The sequence below is a fragment of the Dama dama genome, chromosome 18, assembly GCF_033118175.1.
Source record: "Dama dama isolate Ldn47 chromosome 18, ASM3311817v1, whole genome shotgun sequence".
Lineage (NCBI taxonomy): Eukaryota > Metazoa > Chordata > Mammalia > Artiodactyla > Cervidae > Dama > Dama dama.
The window spans coordinates 107558957-107572175 of record NC_083698.1 but is presented as its reverse complement, the minus strand read 5'-3'; positions in this window follow the sequence as shown (position 1 = coordinate 107572175).

Sequence of the window (13219 nt, the reverse complement as noted above, 5' to 3'; positions counted from 1 at the left end):
GGTAGGTTTTATTCTTACCTCTTAGCAGACTCATAGCAGAAGAACTGGCTGGTCACCCCCATGTCTACCCACTGCACAGTCCTACCCCACGATGTGGTGCTGACAGGGGCAGAGCTGCTGGGATGAGTGAGGCGTGGCCTCACCGTGGGAGCTTCAGGACAGAACCTAAGATGCCTGTGAGAGGAGGCATCTTTCTTATTTGTCTTAAGATGCTGTTAAGGTGCTTCAGTTCAGTTCAGTCACTCAGTCATGTCCAACTCTTTGCGACCCCATGAATTGCAGCACGCCAGGCCTCCCTGTCCATCACCAACTCCCGGAGATTATGCAAACTCATGTCCATCGAGTCGGTGATGCCATCCAGCCAACTCATCCTCTATTGTCCCCTTCTCCTCCTGCCCCTGATCCCTCCCAGCATCAGGGTCTTTTCCATTGAGTCAACTCTTTGCATGAGGTGGCCAAAGTATTGGAGTTTCAGCTTCAGCATCAGTCCTTCCAATGAACACCCAGGACTGATCTCCTTTAGGATGGACTGGCTGGATCTCCTTGCTGTCCAAGGGACTCTCAAGAGTCTTCTCCAACACCACAGTTCAAAAGTATCAATTCTTCAGCACTCAGCTTTCTTCATAGTCTAACTCTCACATCCAGACATGACCACTGGAAAAACCATAGCCTTGACTAGATGGACCTTTATTGGCAAAGTAATGTCTCTGCTTTTTAATATGCTATCTAGGTTGGTCATAACTTTCCTTCCAAGGAGTAAGTGTCTTTTAATTTCATGGCTGCAATCACCATCTGCAGTGATTTTGGAGCCCAGAAAAATAAAGTCTGACACTGTTTCCCCATCTATTTCCCAGGCTGTTAATTTCTGTGCTTTAGTATTTCTAAACCAGCCCTTTTATGGCTAGATGGGATAGAAATTGTTTTCATATTTCATTCTAGTAAATAGACCTCAGCTTCCTAGTTTGTTTCTTTTGTTGCTGTTTTTCTAGCACAGAGCGATCTCTTACTGTCAGAGTCTGGCAGCTTCCTTTTGCTTCCCCTGATGTTTCTAAGTTTCTGAGGGAAGAGCTCGCTCCCCCATTTCTTCTCTTCAGTACCCCCCCCCCCACCCTCCTGCTCCTCGCCCTGTGAATAGCCTTGGAAGTTTCATAATCTTTGTTTTTCTTTCCCGTAGGAAATCACATTCCATCCTCCTCTCCTTGCCTTTGTTTACTTGGAAAACCCAGCAGCTGTCTGTCTGTTTGCACAACTCAGTCTTGGGGACTAAACTGTATATTTGCAACTGACTTCACAACCCTGGCCCACGACCTGGCAATTAATCCCGAGCCTATGTGGACTTACTGAAGGGTTTAAACTATTCTGAGTGTAAACAGGAGAAAATAGTTCTATTTTTCTTTTCTGATCACTAGTTTTCATTGTGTTTTGTCAGCCCCCCGATTCTCCACTGGCTATTGGTCCTTTAACCTTGGCACCAGCATCCAGATTCCACAACCTGGTGTTTGAGACCCAGTTCTACATTTTATGATGGTTTAGGGGCAGTAGTTTCCAAGCTGCTTCATGGGGTGTTAGAGCCACCCCAAAGCCTGCTTCAGGGCTGTCGGGATATAAGTGTTGGTGTGCTGGCTGGCGGGCTCTGATGCCTCCAACCCCCTTCAGCTAGAGCTGAACATCACTTGTTAGAATACAAAGTGTTCTCTTACTTGCGGAAAGAGTTCTGTATTTTAAAAGCTCTTTAATGATCAACTATATATATGTGTGTGTGTATGTATGTGTGTATATATATATACACACATACATACATATAAGTATGTATGCTTCCCTGGTGTTGTTAGTGGTAAAAAAACCTGCCTGCCAATGCAGCAGATGTAAGAGACATGGGTTCAATCCCTGGGTCGGGAAGATTGCCTGGAGGAGGGCATGGCAACCCAGTCCAGCCTTCTTGTCTGGAGAATCCCATGCACAGAGGAACCTGGCAGGCTGCAGTCCACAGGATTGCAGAGTCAGACAAGACTGAAACAACTTAGCGTGCGCACGCGTGCGTGCACACACACACACACACACATGAGGGGCTTGCTTCCCAGGCAGCTCAGTGGTGAGGAATCCACCTGCCAATGCAGGAGTCACTGGTTTGATCCCTCAGTTGGGAAGATCCCCTGGAATAGGAAATGACAACCCTCTCCAATACTCTTGTGTGGAGAGTTCCATGGACAGAGGAGCCTGGTGGACTACAGTCCATGGGGTCACAGGGAGTTGGACACGACTGAGCCTGAGGGCACTTAAATAAAAGATCCATGTTTAAAACTGCAATCATCAGAGCTAGGGTCCCCTCCCAGAGGAGACAAGCATTTGCACCAGGAAGGTTAGGGTTAGGAACGTCTGTCCTAGCGTGTGGCTCCTCCCTCTCACTGTGATTTCTTCAAGTGATTACAGCAGGAAGCAGGGGAGGGGATGGGGGTTTCTCGGCTGTGGGGAGGACCAGTGGCTGTTTGCCAGTGTGATGTGGGTGATGTCCATTCTTGCTCAACCTGGGAAGCACCTGGGAGTTTCCCCACCCTCTGCTCCGCTAGCTGCCTGGCTCAATGAGGAAGATGTTCTGGAAAAGTATGTCCAAGGAGACAGTTGTGAGGTGCCAGGGAGGGGAGGGCTTTCCTGCAGTAGGAGGGTTAATTTACTATTTCTTGCCCCTTCAGAGCTATTTCAGTGGATGGGATAAAGCTGCATTGTCTCAAACTCCACAAAGAAGGTCCTGGTGCCTCAGATTCAAAGAAACGCTAACAAAAGTGGTTGCAATTAAGTTTTATGGAAAACTACCAACTTAATTAAAAAAAAAATTCCTTTCTGAAGTAGGAAGCAGACATTAGGAAACAGTGTTCCTTTCCCCCAGTAGATACTGCTGTGAACTTCTTCAGCATTTACTGGTTAGTTTGCTTCCATCTTCAGCTCCCCACCAACTCCTCATTCAAGAGGATTTCTGCTTTGCTAGTGGTTTCCTTTGAAATCTTTCATTTTTTAAAAGCATGTGCACTTAACTAAGCAAATTCTAAAGGTTATTAATATCCTTATCTTCTACCTGAAGAATACTGTGCCTTTAGAATGCTCTTTGTTAGGTGATATTCTTATCTTGAATTCTAGTTTTATCTTGATTTATTTTAACCCCCCCAAGTTAGATTAAAAAATATATATATATACTCAGTGTTTGTTTAAATTTACTTGATTTTTTGTTAGGGAAAAAAGAACCTTCATTTTCTTCTTCTAGTTCAGGCTTCCTTTCTGATATCCTTTTTCTTTCTTTCTTTTTTTTTTTTTGAGGTACATTCTTTAAATGTTTCTTTTTTAAAAAAATTATTTATTTTAATTGGAGGCTAATTACTTTACAATATTGTGGTGGTTTTTGCCATACATCGACATGAATCAGCCACGAGTGTACATGTGTCCTGAATCGTACCCCCCCACCTTCCTCCCCACCCATCCCCTGGGTTGTCCCAGAGCACTGGCTTGGAGTGCTTTGCTTCATGCGTGGAACTTTCATTGGCCATCTATTTTATATATGGTAAAACACACATTTCGGGCTTCACTCATAGCTCAGTTGGTAAATCATCTGCCTGCAATGCAGGAAACCCTGGTTCGATTCCTGGGTCGGGAAGATCCCCTGGAGAAGGAAATGGCAACCCACTCCAGTATTCTTGTCTGGAGAATCCCACGGATAGAGGAGCCTGACAGGTTACAGTCCACGGGATCGCAAGAGTCAGACGCAACTTAGCGACGAAACCACCGCCATAGCCAGTTAGCAATGTGGTGATAGTTTCAGGTGAGCAGCAAAGGGACTCAGCCATACACACACACACGTCCATTCTCCCCCAAACTCCTCTCCCATCCAGGCTGCCATATAATGTTGTCACACTTTTGTTTGTAAAACCTGGGAGACTCTGAATTATGCCTTTGAATAGCTCCTTTCCCACATTTCCCCTAATATTTCCTTCTGAAATTTTGGGTTAACCACATGTTCAACCCTCGTACTGTAACTTCCTTATCGCCTAACCTGGTTTGTATCTTTCAGTCTTCATCTCTTTATTTTCTTCCTGCTGCACACTGGTTGAATTCTTCATAACTATCCAGCAAGTTACCCAGTTTCTGTCTCAGCTGTGTATAATCTGCTTTCCCTATTCTATTAAATTTTAAGTTCCATTAAAAAGTTTCTAGGTATGGTGTTTCCTTCTTTTTCAAATCTTCCTATTCCTTTTTGATGTTCTCTTGTTCCTAAGTCATGACACTGATGATCTATATTATTTCTTTAAGCTCGCTACATTATTTATTTTGTTTCTGTAAGAAAAACACCAAATTTGAAGTCTGCTGTTTTTTTCTCCTGACTCTTCCAGCTCTCACTAATAATGTCTTGGTTTTTTTTAAACATTTATTTATTTTTTATTAATTTTTTTTTTTTTTACCATTTTGACCATTTTAAAGTGTAAAGTTCAGTGACATTAGTACATTCACATTGTTGTGCATCCGTCACCACCATCCATCTCCAGAGATTTTCATTATCCTAAATGGAAGCTCTGTACCCATTACATACTAACTCCCCATGTCCCCCTCTCTCCAGCCCCTAATAACCACCATTCTGATTTCAGTCTGTATGAATTTGACTGCTCTAGGCACCTTATATAAGTGGAATTATGTAATATTTATTATTTTGTGTCTAGCATATTTCACTTAGTATAATGTCTTCAAGGTTCACCTATATTGCAGCCTATATCAGAATGTCCTTCCTTTTTGAGGATTAACAGTGTTCCACTGTACACAGCACATTGTTCATCCATTCTTCTGTTGATGGGCGATTTGATCTGTATTACAATGAATTGCAGGGATGGTTGGATGGCATCACCAACTCAATGGACATGAGTTTGAGCAAACTCCAGGAACTAGAGAAGGACAGGGAAGTCTGGCATGCTGCAGTCCATGGGGTCACAGAGAGCCGAAAGCGACTTAGTGACTGAGCGACAATAACAACAGCAATGCATTGCAATGGTAAACAAACCCTCTTGTTTTTGTACACACAGTGATATTGGAGAGAGTTAGGGGGGTAACTTCTAAATATTTGTTGGGTGAATCAATAAATGGCATTAATTATTTTTTTCCAGCTGTGAGTAGAGTTTTGTGTGGATTGGGACCAATGGGACATATCTGTGGGGTAACTGAGTAATGCAACGTTTCTCAGTGTGGGATTAGAAGAACATTCATGCTAGGAAATACACGAGAACCATCTGGAGGCTCTCTGAGTTATCCTACCATTCTTGGTTGAAATATATTGGTTCCATTTTTGGAACTGATGGGCTACTGCTAGCATGCAGTCCCATGAGTAGATGGTCCCCACATTCATCAGTCCCCCTTTTCTAGGAGCAGCCCTAGAATTCCATTCGAAAATCCAATTTTTTTCCTCATTGGCTGTGTGTTTGTAGTGGGGCTTTATCCTCAGTTCCAGGCATACGACATGTGACCCAAACTTAGATTAAGAAGCAGGTCATTTCCCCCAGACCGTGGGGATTGTTTCAAGAGTGGGGACATGGCCAAAGTCTGTCCCATCAGAATAAATCTTGGGGGCTACCAGAAAAGGCTCTTGTACTTGTTCCTGAACTTGAACCTGCAAGGATGTAAAGTTGGAGCTGTAGCAGCCACCTTGCACCCATGAGGAGTTTTCCTGGAACTGCTGAAGACCCCCTTCCTCCATGGACTTGAGAATGATGACAACCTGTGGAAGGCAGAGCTGAGAGGAGGGAAAAAACCACTGCTGATGGTGTTGCTCAAGGTCTGAATTCAGCAGTGTCTGAAGCCAGATTGCTCCTTGACCACTTGAGTATGTGCCCAATAAGTAAGCTTTTGCTTAAGTCTCTTGCAGTTTGAGAGGGTTCTAATTAATAGGCTGAGAGCCTGGGATAAGGTAACTGACATTTAAATGGGTATCCAGGAGTCTCCAAGTCCCAGTTCCTAGAGGGCTGAACTTGAAGCCTCCTGGGTGGGTGCTGTTTTGGGGGTGAACCCAGGTGTACTTACTCCACTGTTGTTACTTGAGGTGGGGGGATAAATATTGTAGTGGTGGTGGTGGGGAAATCACATGTGCACCAATGTGGTTTTTACACTGTACTGCTACCCTTCCCCTCATTTACCACATCCTTAAGAGTGAATTGGTTTACATTAACCCTTCAGAGGGAATGTACTTAAGTTATGCATAAATAAGTCCTCAAAACACATCACCCTCGTGTGCACCAACATTATCAATACATCAATGAAGCATTCAATTTTGACTAATCTTTATTTTAGTCAATTTTGTTTTGTTTTATTTTAAATATTTATAATTTCGAATAGCATTACTTAAGGATTGCATCCTGAAAATACATTAAAAAACTAAGATCATGGTATCTGGTCCCATCACTTAATGGCAAATTGAATGTGAAAAAGTAGAAGGAGTGACAGACTTTATTTTCTTTGGCTCTCAAATCACTGCAGACGGTGACCAAAGCCATGAAATTAAAAGACAGTTGCTCCTTGGAAGGAAAGCTATGCCAAACCTAGACATTGTATTAAAAGCAAGGACATCACTTTGCTGACAAAGGTCTGTATAGTCAAAACTAGGTTTTTTTTTCAGTAGTCATGTATACAAAAGTTGGACTGGAAAGAAGGCTGAGTGCTGAAGAACTGATGCTTTCAAACTGTGGTGCTGGAGAAGACGCTTGCGAGTCCCTTGGACAGCAAGAAAATAAAAACAGTCAATTCTAAAGGAAATCAACCCTAAATATTCATTGGAAGGACTGATGCTGAAGCTGAAGCTCCAGTACTTTGGCCACCTGATGAGAAGACCTGACTCATTGGAAAAGACCCTGATGCTGGGAAAGATTAAAGGAAAAAGGAGTAGAGGGCAACAGAGAATGAGGTGGTTGGATAGCATCACCGACTCAATGGACATGAACTATGCAAACTCTGGAAGATAGTGGAGGACAGGGAAGCCTGGCAAGCTGCAGTCCATGGGGTCGCAAAGAGTCAAATACGACTTAGCAACTGAACAACAACAAAGGACATTTTCAAGCACACAAACTATAGCCAAGAGTAACACACCTCACCCATATCCCTCAGAATACTTTTTCTACTTTCAGCAAGCATTTACTTTGATCAGATCTAGTTTCATCTATATCCCCCTTATAGTTCCTCCTTTTCGAGAATTTGTTTTATTCTGAAGGTGTTTGCTGGCTTCTGTAGTGAAGAGCAGTGTTTATTTTATTTTATTTTTTTTCTTTCTTTTTTTTCCCCATTTATTTTTATTAGTTGGAGGCTAATTACTTCACAACATTGCAGTGGGTTTTGTCATACATTGACATGAATCAGCCATGGAGTTACATGTATTCCCTATCCCGATCCCCCCTCCCACCTCCCTCTCCACCCAATTCTTCTGGGTCTTCCCAGTGCACCAGGCCCGAGCACTTGTCTCATGCATCCCACCGGGGCTGGTCATCTGTTTCACTATAGATAATATACATGCTGTTCTCTCGAAACATCCCACCCTCGCCTTCTCCCACAGAGTCCAAAAGTCTGTTCTGTACATCTGTGTCTCTTTTTCTGTTTTGCATATAGGGTTATCATTACCATCTTTCTAAATTCCATATATATGTGTTAGTATGCTGTAATGTTCTTTATCTTTCTGGCTTACTTCACTCTGTATAATGGGCTCCAGTTTCATCCATCTCATTAGAACTGATTCAAATGAATTCTTTTCAATGGCTGAGTAATATTCCATGGTGTATATGTACCACAGCTTCCTTATCCATTCATCTTCTGGTGGGCATCTAGGTTGCTTCCATGTCCTGGCTATTATAAACAGTGCTGCAATGAACATTGGGGTGCACGTGTCTCTTTCAGATCTGGTTTCCTCAGTGTGCATGCCCAGAAGTGGTATTGCTGGGTCATATGGGAGATCTATTTCCAGTTTTTTAAGAAATCTCCACACTGTTCTCCATAGTGGCTGTACTAGTTTGCATTCCCACCAACAGTGTAAGAGGGTTCCCTTTTCTCCACACCCTCTCCAGCATTTATTGCTTGTAAACTTTTGGATAGCAGCCATCCTGACTGGCGTGTAATGGTACCTCATTTTGGTTTTGATGTGCATTTCTCTGATAATGAGTGACATTGAGCATCTTTTCATGTGTTTGTTAGCCATCTGTATGTCTTCTTTGGAGAAATGTCTGTTCAGTTCTTTGGCCCATTTTTTGATTGGGTCATTTATTTTTCTGGAATTGAGCTTCAGGAGTTGCTTGTATATTTTTGAGATTAATCCTTTGTCTGTTTCTTCATTTGGTATTATTTTCTCCCAATCTGAGGGCTGTCTTTTCACCTTGCTTATAGTTTCCTTTGTTGTGCAAAAGCTTTTAAGTTTCATTAGGTCCCATTTGTTTATCTTTGCTTTTATTTCCAATATTCTGGGAGGTGGGTCATAGAGGATCCTGCTGTGATTCATGTCGGAGAGTGTTTTGCCTGTGTTCTCCTCTAGGAGTTTTATAGTTTCTGTTCTTACATTTAGATCTTTAATCCATTTTGAGTTTATTTTTGTGTATGGTGTTAGAAAGTGTTCTAGTTTAATTCTTTCACAAGTGGTTGACCAGTTTTCCCAGCACCACTTGTTAAAGAGGTTGTCTTTTTTCCATTGTATATCCATTGCCTCCTTTGTCGAAGATAAGGTGTCCATTGGTTCGTGGATTTATCTCTGGGCTTTCTATTCTGTTCCATTGATCTGTATTTCTGTCTTTGTGCCAGTACCGTACTGTCTTGATGACTGTGGCTTTGTAGTAGAGTCTGAAGTCAGGCATGTTGATTCCTCCAGTTCCATTCTTCTTTCTCAAGATTACTTTGGCTATTGGAGGTTTTTTGTATTTCCATACAAATTGTGAAATTATTTGTTCTAGTTCTGTGAAAAATACCGTTGGTAGCTTGATAGGGATTGCATTGAGCCTATAGAATGCTTTGGGTAGAATAGCCATTTTGACAAAACTGATTCTTCCAATCCATGAACACGGTATGTTTCTCCATCTGTTTGTGTCCTCTTTGATTTCTTTCATCAATGTTTTATAGTTTTCTATGTATAGGCCTTTTGTTTCTTTAGGTAGATATACTCCTAAGTGTTTTATTCTTTTTGTTGTAATGGTGAATGGTATTGTTTCCTTAATTTCTCTTTCTGTTTTCTCATTGTTAGTGTATAGGAATGCAAGGGATTTCTGTGTGTTAATTTTATATCCTGCAACTTTACTCTATTCATTGATTAGCTCTAGTAATTTTCTGGAAGAGTCTTTAGGATTTTCTATGTAGAGGATCATGTCATCTGCAAACAGTGAGAGTTTTAATTCTTCTTTTCCTATCTGGATTCCTTTTACTTCTTTTTCTGCCCTGATTGCTGTGGCCAAAACCTCCAAAACTATGTTGAATAATAGTGGTGAGAGTGGGCACCCTTGTCTTGTTCCTGATTTCAGGGGCAATGCTTTCAATTTTTCACCATTGAGGGTAATGCTTGCTGTGGGTTTGTCATATATAGCTTTTATTATGTTGAGGTATGTTCCTTCTATTCCTGCTTTCTGGAGAGTTTTAATCATAAATGGGTGTTGAAGTTTGTCAAAGGCTTTCTTTGCATCTATTGAGATAATCATATGGTTTTTATCTTTCAATTTGTTAATGTGGTGTATTGCATTGATTGATTTGCAGATATTAAAGAATCCTTGCATTCCTGGGAGAAAGCCTACTTGGTCATGGTGTATGATTTTTAAAATATGTTATTGGATTCTGTTTGCTAGAATTTTGTTAAGGATTTTTGCATGTATGTTCATCAGTCATATTGGCCTGTAGTTTTCTTTTTTTGTGGCATCTTTGTCTGGGTTTGGAATTAGGGTGCTGGTGGCCTCATAGAATGAGTTTGGAAGTTTACCTTCTTCTGCAATTTTCTGGAAGAGTTTGAGTAAGATAGGTGTTAGCTCTTCTCTAAATTTTTGGTAGAATTCAGCTGTGAAGCTATCTGGTCCTGGGCTTTTGTTTGCTGGAAGATTTCTGATTACAGTTTCAATTTCCTTGCTTGTCATGGCTCTGTTAAGGTCTTCTATTTCTTCCTGGTTCAGTTTTGGAAAGTTCTACTTTTCTAAGAATTTGTCCATTTCTTACAAGTCGTCCATTTCATTGGCATAGAGCTGCTGGTAGTAGTCTCTTATGATCTTTGTATTTCAGTGTAGTCTGTTGTGATCTCTCCATTTTCATTTCTAATTTTGTTTAATTTGGTTCTTCTCTGTTTCTTAATGAATCTTGCTAATGGTTTGTCAATTTTGTTTATTTTTTCAAAAACCAGCTTTTAGCTTTGTTGATTTTTGCTATGGTCTCTAGTTTCTTTTGCATTTATTTCTGCCCTAATTTTAAAGATTTCTTTCCTTCTACTAACCCTGGGGTTCTTCATTTCTTCCTTCTCTAAGTGCTTTAGGTGTAGAGTTAGGTAATTTATTTGGCTTTTTTCTTGTTTCTTGAGGTAAGCCTGTAATGCTATGAACCTTCCTCTTAGCACAGTGTTCCATAGGTTTTGGGTTGCTGTGTTTTCATTTTCATTCATTTCTATGCATATTTTGATTTCTTTATTGATTTCTTCTATGACTTCTTGGTTATTCAGAAGCCTGTTATTTAGCCTCCATATGTTTGAATTTTTAACAATTTTTTTTCCCCGTAATTGAGATCTAATCTTACTGCACTGTGGTCAGAAAAGATGACTGGAATGATTTCAATTTTTTTGAATTTTCCAAGACCAGATTTATGGCCCAGGATGTGATCTATTCTGGAGAAGGTTCCGTGTGCACTTGAGAAAAAGGTGAAGTTGATTGTTTTGGGGTGAAATGTCCTATAGATATCAATTAGGTCTATCTGGTCCATTGTGTCATTTAAGGTTTGTGTTTCCTTGTTAATTTTCTGTTTAGTTGATCTATCCATAGTTGTGAGTGGTGTATTAAAGTCTCCCACTATTATTGTGTTACTATTCACACTCGTTAGCGTTTGCCGTACATATTGTGGTGCTCCTATGTTGGGTGCATATATATTTATAATTGTTATATCTTCTTCTTGGGTTGATCCTTTGATCATTATGTAGTGTCCTTCTTTGTCTCTTTTCACATCCTTTATTTGAAAGTCTATTTTATCTGATATGAGTATTGTGACTCCTGCTTTCTTTTGGTCTCTGTTTGTGTGAAATATTTTTTTCCAGCCCTTCACTTTTAGTCTGTATGTGTCCCTTGTTTTGAGGTGGGTCTCTTGTAGACAGCATATATAGGGGTCTTGTTTTTGTATCCATTCAGCCAGTCTTTGTCTTTTAGTTGGGGCATTCAACCCATTTACATTTAAGGTAATTATTGATAGGTGTGGTCCCGTTGCCATTTACTTTGTTGTTTTGGGTTCGGGTTTATACACCCTTTCTGCATTTCCTGTCTAGAGAAGATCCTTTAGCATTTGTTGAAGAGCTGGTTTAGTGGTGCTGAATTCTCTCAGCTTTTGCTTGTCTGTAAAGCTTTTGAATTCTCCTTCATATTTGAATGAGATCCTTGCTGGGTACAGTAATCTACGTTGTAGGTTGTTCTCTTTCATTACTTTAAGTATGTCCTGCCATTCCCTTCTGGCCTGGAGGGTTTCTATTAATAGATCAGCTGTTATCCTTATGGGAATCCCTTTGTGTGTTATTTGTTGTTTCTCCCTTGTTGCTTTTAATATTTGTTCTTTGTGTTTGATCTTTGTTAATTTGATTAATATGTGTCTTGGGGTGTTTCGCCTTGGGTTTATCCTGTTTGGGGCTCTCTGGGTTTCTCGGACTTGGGTGGCTATTTCCTTCCCCATTTTAGAGAAGTTTTCAGCTATTATCTCCTCGAGTATTTTCTCATGGCCTTTCTTTTTGTCTTCTTCTTCTGGGACTCCTATGATTCGAATGTTGGGGTGTTTCACATTGTCCCAGAGGTCCCTGAGGTTGTCCTCATTTCTTTTGATTCTTTTTTCTTTTTTCCTCTCTGCTTCATTTTTTCCCACTATTTTATCTTCTACCTCACTTATCCTATCTTCTGTCTCCGTTATTCTACTCTTGGTTCCCTCCAGAGTGTTTTTGATCTCATTTATTACATTATTCATTTTTAAATGACTCTTTTTTATTTCTTCTAGGTCTTTATTAAACATTTCTTGCATCTTCTCAATCTTTCTCTCCAGGCTATTTATCTGTAACTCCATTTTGTTCTCAAGATTTTGGATCATTTTTATTATCATTATTCTAAATTCTTTTTCAGGTAGATTCCCTATCTCCTCTTCTTTTGTTTGACTTGGTGGGCATTTTTCATGTTCCTTTACCTGTTGGGTATTTCTCTGCCTTTTCATCTTGTTTAGATTGCTGTGTCTGGAGTGGGCTTTCTGTATTCTGGAGGTCTGTGGTTCCTTTTTATTGTGGAGGTTTCACCCAGTGGGTGGGGTTGGACAATTGGCTTGTCAAGGTTTCCTGATTAGGGAAGCTTGCGTCAGTGTTCTGGTGCGTGGAACCAGATTTCTTCTCTCTGGAGTGCAATGGAGTGCCCAGTAATGAGTTTTGAGATGGGTCTATGTGTTAGGTGTGACTTTGGGCAGCCTATATGTTGATGCTCAGGGCTATGTTCCTGTGTTGCTGGAGAATTTGCGTGGTATGTCTTGCTCTGAAACTTACTGGCTCTTGGGTGATGGTTGGTTTCAGTGTAGGTATGGAGGTTTTTGGACGGTCTGTTATTACTTAAAGTTCCCTGTAGTCAAGGAGTTTTCTGGTGTTCAGGTTTTGGGCTTAAGTCTCCTGCCTCTGGATTTCAGTTTTATTCTTCCAGTAGTCTCAAGACTTCTCCAACTATACAGCACTGATAATAAAACTTCTAGGTTAATGGTGAAAAGACTCTCCCCCATGAGGGACACCCAGAGAGGTTCACAGAGTTACATGAAGAAGAGGAGAGGGAGGAGGGAGATAGAGATGAGCAGGAGGAGAAAAAGGGCGACTCAAGAGGAGAGAGACAGATCTACGCAGTTGTCTGTTCCCAGAGTGTTCTCCATAGCCCAGATTCCCACAAAGATTCACAGAGTTGTTTTGGGAAAAGAAGGGGAAAGGAGGAAATAGAGGTGTTCTGAGGTAGAAAACGGAGAGTCAAGAGTGGGAGAGAGTAATCAACAC